This window comes from Nilaparvata lugens, chromosome 5, assembly GCF_014356525.2.
Source record: "Nilaparvata lugens isolate BPH chromosome 5, ASM1435652v1, whole genome shotgun sequence".
Lineage (NCBI taxonomy): Eukaryota > Metazoa > Arthropoda > Insecta > Hemiptera > Delphacidae > Nilaparvata > Nilaparvata lugens.
This window is the reverse complement of record NC_052508.1, coordinates 18,430,535-18,445,182: the sequence shown is the minus strand read 5'-3', so window position 1 is coordinate 18,445,182 and position 14,648 is coordinate 18,430,535. Positions and strand designations below refer to the sequence as shown.

General features: G+C 33.7%; 1 pseudogene; it reads right to left on the bottom strand.

Moving 5' to 3' along the window:
- The window catches only part of LOC111057957, a 68,856-nt pseudogene extending 57,490 nt beyond the window's left edge, over nucleotides 1-11,366 (bottom strand).
- Between the last annotated feature and the right edge of the window lie 3,282 nt (nucleotides 11,367-14,648).

Sequence of the window (14,648 nt, the reverse complement as noted above, 5' to 3'; positions counted from 1 at the left end):
AAAGATCGAGGCTGCATTGATAACATCTTCGTCTTACACTCAATACTATTTCGAAATGTAGAATTCCGACATAAGACTATCTATGCATTATTTGTGGAATATGAAGCTGCATTCGATGGAGTACCTCATTATGACCTGTGGCACAAGTTGGGAAGGGTGGGAGTGAGTGGTAAAATTATAAGATTCCTTAGTCAGCTTTACAGACAGGCAGAGCTGGTCCACATGAATGTATCTATCCCAGTAGGTAGAGGCGTTTTACAGGGGGATTCTATCAGCCCACTTCTCTTCTCTTTGTATATTTCAGACATAGAACATTACTTTAGAGAGAAAGGTTTATCTGGCATACCTATAGATGATTCCACTGATGTTCTCAATTCTCTTGTACGCGGATGACATTGTCATCCTTGCAGATAGTCCTTCCGACATGAGAAACGAAATAAAATGCTTGGAGGATTAATTGTGAAAGTCTGAAATTAAGGGTCAACATTTCCAAGACCAAGATAATTCCATTTCATAAAGGAAGGTTGAGAAAAACAGACCCTTCTATTATAAGGGCGATGAAATAGAGGTCTGCAATAGATATAAATACTTGGGCTTGGAGTTTAGCTCTTCAGGTCGTTTCAATGTACACTGCTCATCTATAATAACCAAATCCAAAGGTGTCAGCGAAGTAATGCTGCAGGTTTTGAGAAACGCTCGTTCGGATTCTTGGGATAGCAAAATAAAATTGTTTGAAGCAGTATTCCTTCCGACGGCGGTGTATGGGGCGGAAGTATGGGGCTTGGCCTGTGCTGAGCAAGTAGAGAAAGTTCAACTCTGGTTTTTCAAAAGACTATTGTTTTTAGGCTCACGTACACCGAGCTGGGCATTATGTTTGGAGACAGGAAGAGTAAAAATTGTTAATTTGATCATCTTCAAAATTTTAACATGGTTGATAAAAATATTAAACATGCCAGAAGACAGGTACCCAAAGATTTGCCTTAGAAAACTTATGATTTTGTCGGGAAGTCAGTTCTATCAAAACAGAAATAGTCTCAACTGGATGAATTTGGTAAAATATCAATTAGATTTAGCCTCTTCCAATACTGATTTGAACCAACAAGGAAATTTGGTAGCATCACTTATTAGTAGGATGAATTGGGATATTGTAAGTAGGCATGGTTTAGCATTATACGAAGCAGACAAACAGGAAGCATTTAATTCAATTTCTTCCCCATTTTACAAGGTTTTAAATCCCAATTTTGTTCTGGGGGACCAGCTTAGAATGAAGACACCATTTAAATATATAAGATGTTTTACACAGCTACGAACGGCTTCGAAATTTGGTTTTTACCTTTATCTAGAGAACCGAGGAATTTACATAGATAGTACTGAGTACTGCCCGCTTTGTAACATGCGGGAGGACGAAACACCCACTCGTGTTCTTGTACGCTGCCCAATGTATGTAGAAATAAGACAACAGTTTCTGAATAAATATGTAGCAAACATAGTTAATTATGAAGATAAAGCTCTAGTTCTCCTTTCAAATGAAACACCAGATAAGATAAGATACATTAACAAATATATGACTAATGCGATTAACGTGCGAAATTACATCTTAGAGACTAAGGGATGTTTTATATCATTGTAATTGTTCATTAATAATCACAAATATTGTTGGAGCTGAAGTGTTGTTTTACAGGTTGTTTATAAAGTTGTTGGTGCTTTTGAGAAGCAGGTTATTGTTTTTATCTTTTGTTGTTGAAATGTCCAGTCAATATTCAATATCTGAAAGATCGTCTATTGTTTTACTAGTACAGTTTTTTATGTCACGGTGACATGTAAAATTACTCCCCCATATACAATCAATGCTATTTTAATAGCTTTGAATCTGTGTTCTTGTTATTTTTAAGGAGTCTACATCAAACTGTTTCATTTCAATAGTGTTATCCAGAATTCGACGAGGAGTTGATCAATTGTGTTGATGTTGTAATTGTAATTTATGTATTGTTAGTGTGCAACTCTTTGTATGGGGAATGGCCCTTATGACAAATAAAGCTCATTTATTTATTATTTATAGAAATGAGAAAATAATGATTATCATAAAAACTGCGACTACGCACCGTTTCGGAAAGCTAATTTTCTGACTCCAGCTGTTCAAAGTCTGAAACTTAGGTAAATCTCGAGCTCGGAAACCGGTCCTAAAAATCACTTAAATATAACTAGCAACTCAATTTACAACCTCAGCCATTTTTAAATTAATAAAAAATAACAAATTTAAGCAACAAGGCAGCTCAGTTCTGCCAACCTGAGTGAAATTATAAAAATAAAATAAAATCTGGTGTGGCGCACTCACACAACTTTCCTTGCCGTTATGAAAATTTCGTCAATTGAGTCTCATGTGGTGGGAGTCGAAGGGTGTCTCTATAAGAATAGATGCGATATTGGCATATTGAAAAATATTACATGTTTTTTGCTGGCATACCTCGGGAGCGAACTTCTCGAACTCCTGGAGCCAGTTGCTGAGGGTTGACAACGGAGCCACGATGAGGTAGGGCCCGGGAACGCCCTTCTCGATCAGGTAGCACAGCAACGAGATCACCTGAATCGTCTTACCCAGACCCATTTCATCCGCCAGGATGCCGCTCACTCCATTCTCGAACAACACCTCAACAAACAGAACAACATTCGAGTAACTAGAGATTATACAGGCTTAGTGAAAATCATGGATAACGCTGAATAGTTCTCTAACATTGACTTTTTCACAAATAGTTTCATAGGGGTTCATATTCAAATTAAAAAAAAAAATACTTTTTTGTCGCTTCACAACTTTAGTCCGCCACCTTGGATTCACCATTTTGAATCAAACTTCAATTTTTAAACGAGAAGGTAATCATTTATTCATTGTTGAAACACCGCTGATTTATGTAGTTATATTACAATACTATATTATCAATATTCTAATGTTGCATTCAATCTTCATTGTAATTAATAAGTTTTCATAATATGTGAAATTTGTTGCATAATTGGCTGTTGTACTGTAATTTATTGTAGATTCGTGTATGAACCAGAATGTATTGTAACTTACTTGAATAAATAAAATTTGAATTTGAATTTTGAATCATATCATACATGACTTAGATTCAGAATATCAAGAGAAAATGAATGACGAAAGCCGCACATCGATAGCTCGAACCGTTTTAAAGTTATTCTCATTCAAAGATACTAACAAATCAACAAGAATGAAATTAATGAGTAGCCTACATTGAAAATTTAAAAGAAATCTCAAGTATCACATTTTATTTCTCCATGTGCTAGTAAACACTATCTTATAGTAGTAACATCTCCTCACACGTTGAACAGAAAAGCTTGATGTCAGATTTTTAATGTACTCATTTATTCAATTTTTCAAAAGTTCCATGTTTCATTCAACGTCTACCACTTTGGCCGGTAAAAATAAGCAATGTATATTCTTTTGAATAGCAAATAATTTGAAAAAGTATATGATATGGATTACCTTGAGCCACTCCAAGCCTTTGAGCTGGTAATCACGCAGGGCCCCGCCTATCAGCAGATTGGGCTGACTCTTTGGCACAGTCATTCCCATGGATGTCACTTTGGTCTCTGCTATTCCCGGTGAGCTATCTTCAACTTCATTCTCTTTCTCTTCCACTTCCATTGTTTCTCTCTCCATGTGCTGACGGTGGGCTTCTTGCACTTGCTGTAATAATAAATTAGACTGAATTAATTTTATTCAAATAAATTATAATTCATTGGTTTTATTGTAGATTTTTCAATAACTGATATGTACAAATTAAACTAGAATTTATGAATTTCATTATTTAATACCTTATAGTTTTCTCCTTGTGAAATCTTTAATCCCTTCAAGATTTTACTCAATGAAGAACATCATCTATAATCTACCGGTTTCTATTTTTTACCTTTCCTATGTTTGATTTTTTCAATTTTCAAGTTATGTTAGACTTTCTCCAGCATTCCATAAGTTTCAACTGATGTAGGCCTACTAGTTCGTATTTTCTCAAAATACACTACTACTGTATTTTTTTTATCATTACAGTACAACTTGGACATTAGAAAGTATATTTTTTTGTGTTATTGTGATTTTAATGTATACTGTATTTTGAGAATAAATATTGAATTCAATTTTTCAAAATTCAATATTGATCTGTATTGTAATGATAATAATTCATATCAAACGATTATTTTCTACTTCGTATGAAAAACTTCAATCATACATGCTTAGTTCAGCTATTTTTCAGTTATTGACATGCATGGTATGCATTATACAAAGTTCTATTCCTGAAACATTTTTTCAAATATTATTTGGCTGACAATGAGCATAACTTTAGTTTCTTGTATCGAGCAACATTTGATTGACGACCATTGAATCAAATAGTCATTTCAAAAATATTTCAACTGCTTTTTACTAATTGGACCATTCAACAAGATAGACGAAAAACATTAAACTCTAGATAAACATGAAACATTAGGTGTTTTTCAAACTGTTTATTCTAAATGTACCAAATACCCATTTTAAATAAAATTATGTTTATATTAGAAGTTAATATCTATTTACAACCATTCCCCTAACATTTCATTATGTTCCTAACACAATTTCATTGGGTAAATTAGGTTTAAATACACACTCAACTCGCAAGATGAAACAAATCATACGATGAATCACTTCTCATCAATTCACTTACTTCTTTACTTACTTCACTTACTTCTTACTTCTACCGGCTTTTGTGCCACTAGGCCCTTTGTGAGGGAAATTTTTGCATTCCTCTGGGAATTAATCTCAATTTACAGTGATTAGATAGAACATTTCTGTATGAATGTTATTATAATTTCTTCTTTCGTAATATTTTTTTATACTTTTCTACTCTAGAACGAAGCTCGGTCCCCGATATTTATACTTATTGTACTACATAGTAGTGTATTTATATTCGTACAATTTGGTACTTGTCTGTTGATTCATATTGTGGACGTTTTTCAAACGCAAAGATAAGCTTAGAATTTTCTATGAATAGAGAATAGAAACTTTTTATTCAGGATATATAGAGTAGTTATAACACACGTTCTACTCAAATCACATAGTATTCAAAATGTGCTCAAAACAGGTATCTAATAAATGTGAATAGCTCATTTGTCATGCATTGGTGTTTCTGTATTGCAGATTATAGATTTTTCCATCAGCAGAATTGTCATTATTTATTACCATGGCGGGATACAGGTAGCAGAAACTAATTTTGTGAAATGAAATTTCAACATACCAAGAAAAGTGGTACGGTACTTACAATCAACTGGCAGATGTAAATCTCCAGTTGAACTGGGATGGAATCGACCACTGTCATTTGATTCTTCTACAATTCCCTTCGTCTCCATCGTTGAGAGGACTCAAGGACTGCAACATAACAATAAACTTGGTGAATATCCAATTCATTCATAAATTTCTCCATTTGTTTAATAAATAAGAATAATTGTTTATTAATGCCATAGAAGATATTGTTGGATTGTGAAAAAATATATAAAACCAAACAGCTTTGTTTGATGAATCGACTCATAATAATACTATTGTCATCAGTGTTGACAAGACAAAAAATTGAGGATGCACCAAAACCTTGTAAATTGTAAAGTTGCATGTAATTTGATAAACAGAAACAGGGTCCCTTAAAGGTATCTACTGTTGTTTGAGAAGCAAGTCCTGATGTGTGCAATGAATTCCTCTTACTTAAAATTGAACAAATTTATATACGGCTAATTTAGGCTCTACGAAATGAAAATGAGTGTTTTGTAGAGAGTAAATTTTATTTAGAAGTAGTTACACCCGATAACATGAAAATTGTGAACAGCTTTGAAAGATCAAACAGTTAGAATATAAATGGTATGACTACTCTCTTGTTGAAAGTCATTATTGATCTCATTACCCGCCCTTTATCAAAAAGAGTTGGCTGGAATTTTCCGTAATTTGTTGAAGACTGCGCGCACTGTACCGATGTTGTCATGAAAAATAAATAATTTTGTATTGACGACATAAATTCAATTTAATTCTTTATTGCCAGAATTTAACAATGCAACAAATCAAGGTTAATAAATCAACACTTCTTACAAGAAAATAAAATAAAATTAACTACTGAGAACTAAAAACTAAATTTTTTTTTCAGGCACCACCAGCAAAAAGAAAAGTCTTTGACCGCTGGTGGGAGTCGCGAAAAGGCAGATTTAAAATAAGATACAATTTACAATACAAAATCGAGTTGATGACAAGAAAAAAATACTTCACTGCAAAAAACAAAAGAGTGATAACGAATTATGAGAGAGAGAAAAAAGATTTTTATATCGTCAATATCTACGAGAAAGGAGATCCTTCTACCATGAATGGCTATAGACCTGTCTGTCATGGCAATTTTTGTCAAGATCTTTGACACATTGATGAATCTACTAACTTAGTGGGGATCCTTTGATACTAATACAACAGTTGTTGATCTTGTCAGAAGGATATTAGAAAACGTTTTTTAAAGGAACCAGCTCCCTGTGTCTGATACTATGCGACATGGCGACATGAGTAGGGCATTTGACTGTGCATCTCATGAAAGTGATTGGTATGATTGAGAGGAACAAATTGAAGTGCTGTGGGTGTGCCTTTAAAGCAAGGTATCCTACAAGGCTCGGTTTTGGTACCTGTATTATTTCTGATAGCAATCAATGACTAAATCAATCAATGACATGATGTTGAGGATTGGGAGCTGAAGATAAATAAGAATTTCTGTGCATCGGGAGGCTGATTTTTTTATTTATATTGTAAGAGGGAGGTTGGCAGCAAATAATTTGCTACTAAATGTGGACGAAACTCAAAGTGCCTCTCCTTGTATTCACCATTGATCCAAAGCTTTACCTGGGAGTAGCATATTGGAGGAATCTGTATGAGTCAATCAAGGGCTACCTATTTTCTGAGAAGGTTTTATACAACTCCTGAGCATGTCCTACTACTAGCTAGTGGTGTATCATGCTCTTTTCTATAGCATCCTGAGCTATGAACTGCTGTTGTGGTAATCATACTGCAAAAAAGGGCATTACATGTAATCAAGGGCAACCTGTATCATTGCAAACCTCTCTCCCAGTCTATTGTATTAATCACTATCTGCAGACATAATAATATATTTTTGCATGCTGTATTTCTGCGAGCAAATATTGGAAAGTTGAATACAAGGAGTGGGTTTCATGGCCATAACATTGGAAGTCGAGGTCTTCTGACAAAGACCCGTGACTTATTTCTACATTGGCCTAGGGGGGGACACTTTACTTTGAGTGCACCAGTACTATAGATAGTTAGTATCGAGTTTCAGTATCGATACTATTGGAGAAAACTGGAACTAATAAACTGATTTACTTAACTGATATTTGACTAAAAATAAACTAAAACTGGAATGATATATAAAATTCAATACTATAGATATAACTTGAGTAAATTCAAATAAATAAAATATAAATTTAATATCACTGGTGCACTCAAAGTAAAGTGTCCCACTAAATTAAAGCACACCGGTGAACGTTGTATCTCAGCTATTTATACATAATACATGGTCTACCATAATATGAAACAATCATCAACTTATATAATGAACGAATTCTGGTTTCTTAAATTTTAAAAATATTCGAGAGCTATCTAAATTATTGGGGTTGAGCCGAGACAACTGTAGAACTAGTTGTATAGTTGTCTTGTTTGAGCCAAAACCAGATGAATCAAAGTACGCTAACCAACTCAACTCTAGGTACAGTACCTATTGAATAGGCTATCGATTAGAAACCAGACCATTAATTTAAATATGAAAAACTTGACTTGAGGCAAAATAATTTCAAGAATATCTAACTCATATACCTAGGCCTCATTATCAATATAATATCAAAGGGTACCACAGGGGCAATACTGGGGCCACTGCTGTTCCTGGTTTATATAAATGATTTTCCCAAAGAAATAGACTGTAGAAAGAGCTACATACTATTCACCGATGACACCACCATCCTGATTCCCATCGAAGAACATGAAAAAACTAACAAGAAGCGTGTGGAAGCAACGCTAAATGAGGCCGACCAGATATGCAAAGGACTGAATCTAGCAATGAATAAAAAGAAAACTGTTCATATACAATTCAAACCTAGGAAAAGTGAACCAGAGGAGCAGATCAGCACCGACACATCTACAGTGGACTATACCAGATTTTTAGGCATACTGATTGACAACAATTTAACTTGGCAAAACCATATCGACCAGCTCTGAAACAGGCTCTCTTCTGCTGTGTTTGTAATCAGAAGAATAAAAACATCGCTGAAGAAAAGACCGCATCATAGCCTATCACTCCTTGTTAGTCTCTCATTGCAAGTATGGCATAGTGGCCTGGAGGTCCGCTGCACAAACCAACTTGGACAGAGTCCTGCATATCCAGAAGATAGCACTTACAACTATACTAACAAAGGATTCGATGGAGCATTGCAGGACACTCTTCACTCAACATGAGATCGAGATGGCACCGGCTGACGCTTTGCAGGCTTCAAGTTGTAAAGTGTGCAAAAAATACTTTTAGATTTAGAAAATTCTTTTTTCTGCGAAGGTTTTTGCGAAAAATGGTATCATACTAGATGTTTGATAATTAAAAATACCGAATACCGAAGGGCTTAAGGTCTTAGCGACGATTTTGCGTGGTATTGCCACAAGTGTAAGGTTAGGGTTACCGAAGAGATAAAAACGCATGCTCGCGATGATCGTAATTCATGTGTCGATAAAAAAGGAGTTCATTCATCCGAAAAAAATTGATAATGCTCTTAGTGAAATGACGTGATAGGCAAGTTGAGTGAAAGTCCCACATCTATAAGTGTAAGAGTAAAAAAACTTGAAAAGAACAGTAGTAGTTCTTCAATTCAAGTTGAAAGCTGCAAAGCTACAAACCTGATTAGTGAAAAAGAACATATTAATGTTAACCAGCAACAAGGTAGGTAACATGTTTTGACAACTTCTTTAGATAACGACTCCAGAAGTAATATAAACAATCACAACTTTGTAATCGAAGAAGAACCTTTGAACATAGAAAAAAGTCCTAGAGAGTAAAAGACCACTGGTCCTGCAAATAGCAGGTAAATGTAAAAATACCTGTGATGAACCCAGTCATAATGTATGTGTTAATTAATTTATGTGACGATATTGATGTTAGAAAAATTGATGTAGACGAACATAGCCTTGGCACCCCACCAAATAGTGATAGAAATGACAAAACCAACTGGAAGTTAGTAACAGAACAATCAAAAAGAGCTAAGCAGCCCAGCGATAATATAGATAAGATGAACTTTGACAGAGCAGCAAAAACAAACAAGAAGAAATCTGTAGGTCTAACAGATAAAAATATTATGATAGGGACAAATGCACCTAGCACAGATGCAAATCTGAAGACTTCACCGATTGGTGATAAAAGAGCATGGTTTCACCTTGCTTTGTTCCCACATGAAACAACTGTGGAGGATGTAAACTCCTGTCCAATAAATTTCCTCAACAAAGCTTTATCGCAGAAAAGTTGGACAGTTAAAGTGAGTCTTATTGCAGTTTTAAGCTAGGAGTAGAATTTCACCAAAAGGATGTAATCCTGAATGGCACAAAGTGGCCAAAGTATGTCACTCTCAGACGTTTTTTATTCAGAAAGAGCCAATTGGGAACATTGAAGTAGCGCCACCTAACAAATTCAACCGGAGACACCTGGATGAGGTAAAGCAGGGAACCACTATGCCACCGTCAGGCACCGTCCAATGACTAGAAGGAAGCCAGATATTTTTTTGAGCAATCAGCAATATCACCACTACAACACTAGACGAAGAAACGACACTCATGTGACAGTGGTACGATCCAGACTGACCCAATATGGACCAAAATATATCTGCGCTAGGATATACAACTGCTTGCCAAATGAATTGAAGACCTTGGAAAACTTGAGTCAATTTAAAAATGAACTGAAAAAATTCCTCAGAACAAGACCATATTATAGTATACAAGAATACATTGAGGAAAGAATCTCACCAGACCGACACCAGGAACCACAAGGAGATTGAGCACTACATTATGATGAAAAAATCTGACGACCACGGCGCATACGCGCTTCCAGTGGGAGAATATAAAGTATCAAGTAAGAAGAGTCATCACATGAGTACTAAATATCTGTGGAAAATGACAATGATGGTGATGGAGAAGATGGGTATAAAATATTCAAGATTTCAATGCAGAAGAAGCACTTCAACAACCTTATGAGCTGATGATAAGATTTCGGACATTGTTGAAGGGGATGATGATGCCGTTCCTTTTGCATATTTATACTTGGTGAGAGACAAGGATAGAAATGTTATGAGATAAAGAAATAAAATTCACTTCCAGAAAAATGTGTGAAAACATTAGTCAGATTTCCTAGACCTGATAGAGAGAATAGGGAAGTGGTTTTCGAAATTGAATTTTTAATTCATTCATGTAAGCCTATGAGAAATTGATCCGACTGATAGTAACTTTAGGCTAACTGACATTTCCCATTCTTATGACAAAATGCTAAATCAATTTATAATTCGCGCCATCTAAATTCAAAATTTATAGTTTTTGTTTATCTTGGACTAAAATTTTATAAAAATTGTACACGTGGAATTCTAACCTTATTTTGGACTTTGTCACCTATAAATTTAGAAAAAAAATAGCACAAGGACTACCTTATTATTTTATCTACCAATGTTATTACTTTAGTGTCATTTGCATTGTAAATGAATAGAATGAGCCATATAAATATGATTTGAACAATATTTTGTAAAGCGGGAATGAGTCTATATGTTGCATATTATAAGTTTATCATTTTCTTGCATATTCCCATTGCAAAAAATTACGTAAATCCAATAAATTTAGCTCAAGAAATGAATAGTGAATTGGAAGTAATTGTTACTATGAAGAAAAAATTAGTTTTAGATGCCTAAAGTAAAGATTGAACAAAATTCTAGACACAGATTTATGAAAGTTCACATTTTTAAACTTTGTACAATATGGTCATAGCTAGTTTCTTCATTGGGAACATAATCACATATAGTAGTTCAGAAAAGGTGTATAAATGACCTTTCAATGTCATATTGAATAAAAATTCAACTTAACTGGAGGGTTAACGATTTCCTAATCCTAGGACCACGAGGAAGACACCGGAAGTAAGTAAGTATCTGTCAAGTAAATTTAAAGTAAAGCTAACTATAGGCCAAAAGTAAAGAAAGCTAGAATAAGGCTGAGCAACAATGCTAAAATTTTATGAACTTACCTAATTTCTAGAACCAGCACAATAATCAGTAGCAGTGGTAAAAAATGCTCTTAGCGTTGTAGGAAATCTATTCTTTTACAATTTACTACTCATAACATCATAAATGAAAATAAATATCCAATTATAAATGAAGCAACACCTTACCTTTGAAGTTTTGAAGAATAATTTTTATGTTTAATAACTTCAACAGCAACTAGCAAAACCAATAGTTTAGTCAACTATTTTTGCATAGGCAAATCAACAAAGACAAACATGCAAGATTGCAAAACAATATTCAGAGAGGCAATTCTGGTCCGGCATTGCACGCCATGCGCGGGAAATGAGAAACGAATTTTTGTTTGCATATATTATCATGGTGGCTGTGACAATATATTGATATCATTCATTTAATAATTCATCCATAATGAAGAAAGACTGGAATATTATGATAGATTGAAATTGATGAGTAGGGTGAGAAATAATTCACAAGAATGAAATAGCAATCAAATTCCTGTCTAGTTTTTCAGAGTATTTTATCTGGACACAATAAAAGCTGATCGATGAATTTTCCATCGTATAGCTTAACCGCTTTCAAATGCTTCCGGAAGCATACCTACATTTATAGTGAGGTCCACGTTATAATGGCAGAAGAGAAAGGTAGGAGAACAACGTTTCCGATCCTCTGGCTTGTCAATGCATTCTATAGACAGTTTTATTAATGTAATATTAACTGTTCATTCTCGTTTAAAATAATCAATTACATTCTACCAAGCAAGATATTATTTTTTTTCAATAATTTCATAATAATAATGATGAGATATTTTTTTAATTATTAATACTACATTGTTAAAAGACGATCAAAGAGAAGAAGAGTTAGCGCTATCTGCTTTCTTGAATGATAGACAAGGATAGCAATACCATTGCTAATCAAACACTGCCATTATAACATGGACCTCACTATAGAGCTAAAGTGAGATCCATGTTATTATGTCAGTGGAAAACATTTATATGTTTATTTATTCATTTATTTATTCCTATTTCAGTTTATTTATTCATTTTTTTTATCTATGAATTTATTCATTCATTTGAACTGGGTTGAACTGTTTGTGCCAACAAATTGAAAAAGTTAATTCTATAAAATATTTGGGAGTGATGGTGGATAGATATTTGAAATGGGATACTCATATGAATTACCTATCTTCTAAACTTAAATTTCTTATTTATAGTTTCTACAAAGTAAATCAATTGAAAGACCTGGATGTAAAAAGATCAATTTATTTTGAATATGCCCACTCGCTGTTTCAATATGCGATTGAAGCTTGGGGTGGTGCATATGATTGTCACTTAAATAAAGTCTTCACACTACAAAAGCATCTTATAAGGCAGCACTGGGTAAACCAAGACGATACCCAAGCAAGAAACTTTTGAAGAATTAAGTGTTCCCACACTAAGACAGATGTATGTAACTAGGATTGTTTTGCACTTAAATAAGAATAGAAAGTAATCTAGAAATTAGAAATATACCGTACCAAACTCGTTCATTAGCATTAAATAATTTCAATATCAACTTAATAAAACTGGTAGTTTGTCGACATCAATTCACCTATCTTTGCAATATATTTTCAAACAAAATTCCGATAAAACTAATTAATTCAAAAATTACTAAAGCACTTATCAAGGAAATAAATGTATGGGTTGAGCAGAATATATATTTTACAATACCTAAATGTTAATAAATCTATTCATGATTCTTTTGAGTTTTGAATGTCTTTCTATCTTTTGTATTATTGATGAAAATTGATTAAGCACTGGGATGTGCTCACAACTGAAAATTTCATTTTTTATTGTATTCTTCTTCATTAGTTTGCATTTAGAAGATTTAAATGTAGGCTGTATGATCTTGTTTTGGTTATCACCGTATAATTGGTTGTAACACGTAATTATTCAATTCTTATCATTGTATTATTTATAAGAAGCATTACTATAATATTTTTATTACATAGGTATATATTTTTTTCCATTTTTCAGTATTGCTATAGGCTACTTCGTACTGTTTGCTTTATGAACTCACAGCTAACGCACAAGTTTAACTTTGCTGGCTGTGCCAAATCATTCATGTTTTGTAACTATTATGTAATTTTGGCGAAATAAACATTCTTATTCTTATTCTTATTTATTCACAATATCTCTTTGGTGACAACAGGTCGAAACCCACAACTGCCTCCTTAACAGAACTTAGATCATAATAATGTCAAAATACTATAAATTATTGACCTAAGCGAAGCTGAGGTCTTACTTAGGACTTGATTGGCTTTTGTCTGTTTGTTTGTTTGTACCGCAGTAACGGTCGCAGTTATTGTCCGATTTGGATAAAATTTGGTATACAAGCTCTTTGAAACAAGGCGCAGAAACGTATGTGTAACGATTTTTGATAAGACCTCCGGTTTTTTTTTGTAATTTGATAAACCACAGACAAACCTCCTTCTAGAAAATTACTTATCCGTATCTAACATCGTTATTTTGCAAGATGCAGCAATTTTTATTCTTTTCAAAATGAAAGATCATTGCATTTACAATATGTTTAGAGCAAATCTTTCTCAAAATAAATATAAGTAAGAACATTTGCTCTCATTTTTCATAATAGAAATAGTGCCGCTTTAAAATGTGCTGTATTTATTAATTGTAGAAAACATGTCACTTGACTGCACAATTTTTTCCCTCTTCAACACGAAATTTCCCTTTTTCATAGACGAATAGTTTCTGGAAAACTATCAGCTTTTGTTTTCCTTTTTAGTATGAGATCTGAAACCACTAAGTAGAAGGAATTTCTTCTCTGTGTTGAAACCGAGTTGTGAGCATTTAACATTCTGCATATCATAACAAGCCATAACATTAGAACCACTTTTCATCAAAATTAAAACCATAGTTAGCAACCTCCTGTCATTGACACCTACAAACCCATCTTATTTAAAGAATCATTTTTTCTCTCACTATCGTCTGTGAGACGATTCATTGTATAAATTGCCTACTGCATATTCCATTTCTCCGTCAGTTGACCAATATCTTATAATTAATTATTAAAAAAGTTGTAATATGGCTTAATATCGTAAATATGGGGACAATGTGAAAGTACTTCCTCAAAAGAAATTTATAAGTCTGATGTCCCTGGAAACATTGTCACTAGCATTTTCAATGGAAAAAATAATAGTTGACATTGCTTAATCTTCACAATATACTGTACTTTCATAATGGCCCTTCACATTAATTTGAAAGTTGTATTCATGAGCGAGGTGTACTGTTCGCAGAACTACTAGTAATATATCATGAAAATTCTCATGCATAATTAATTAT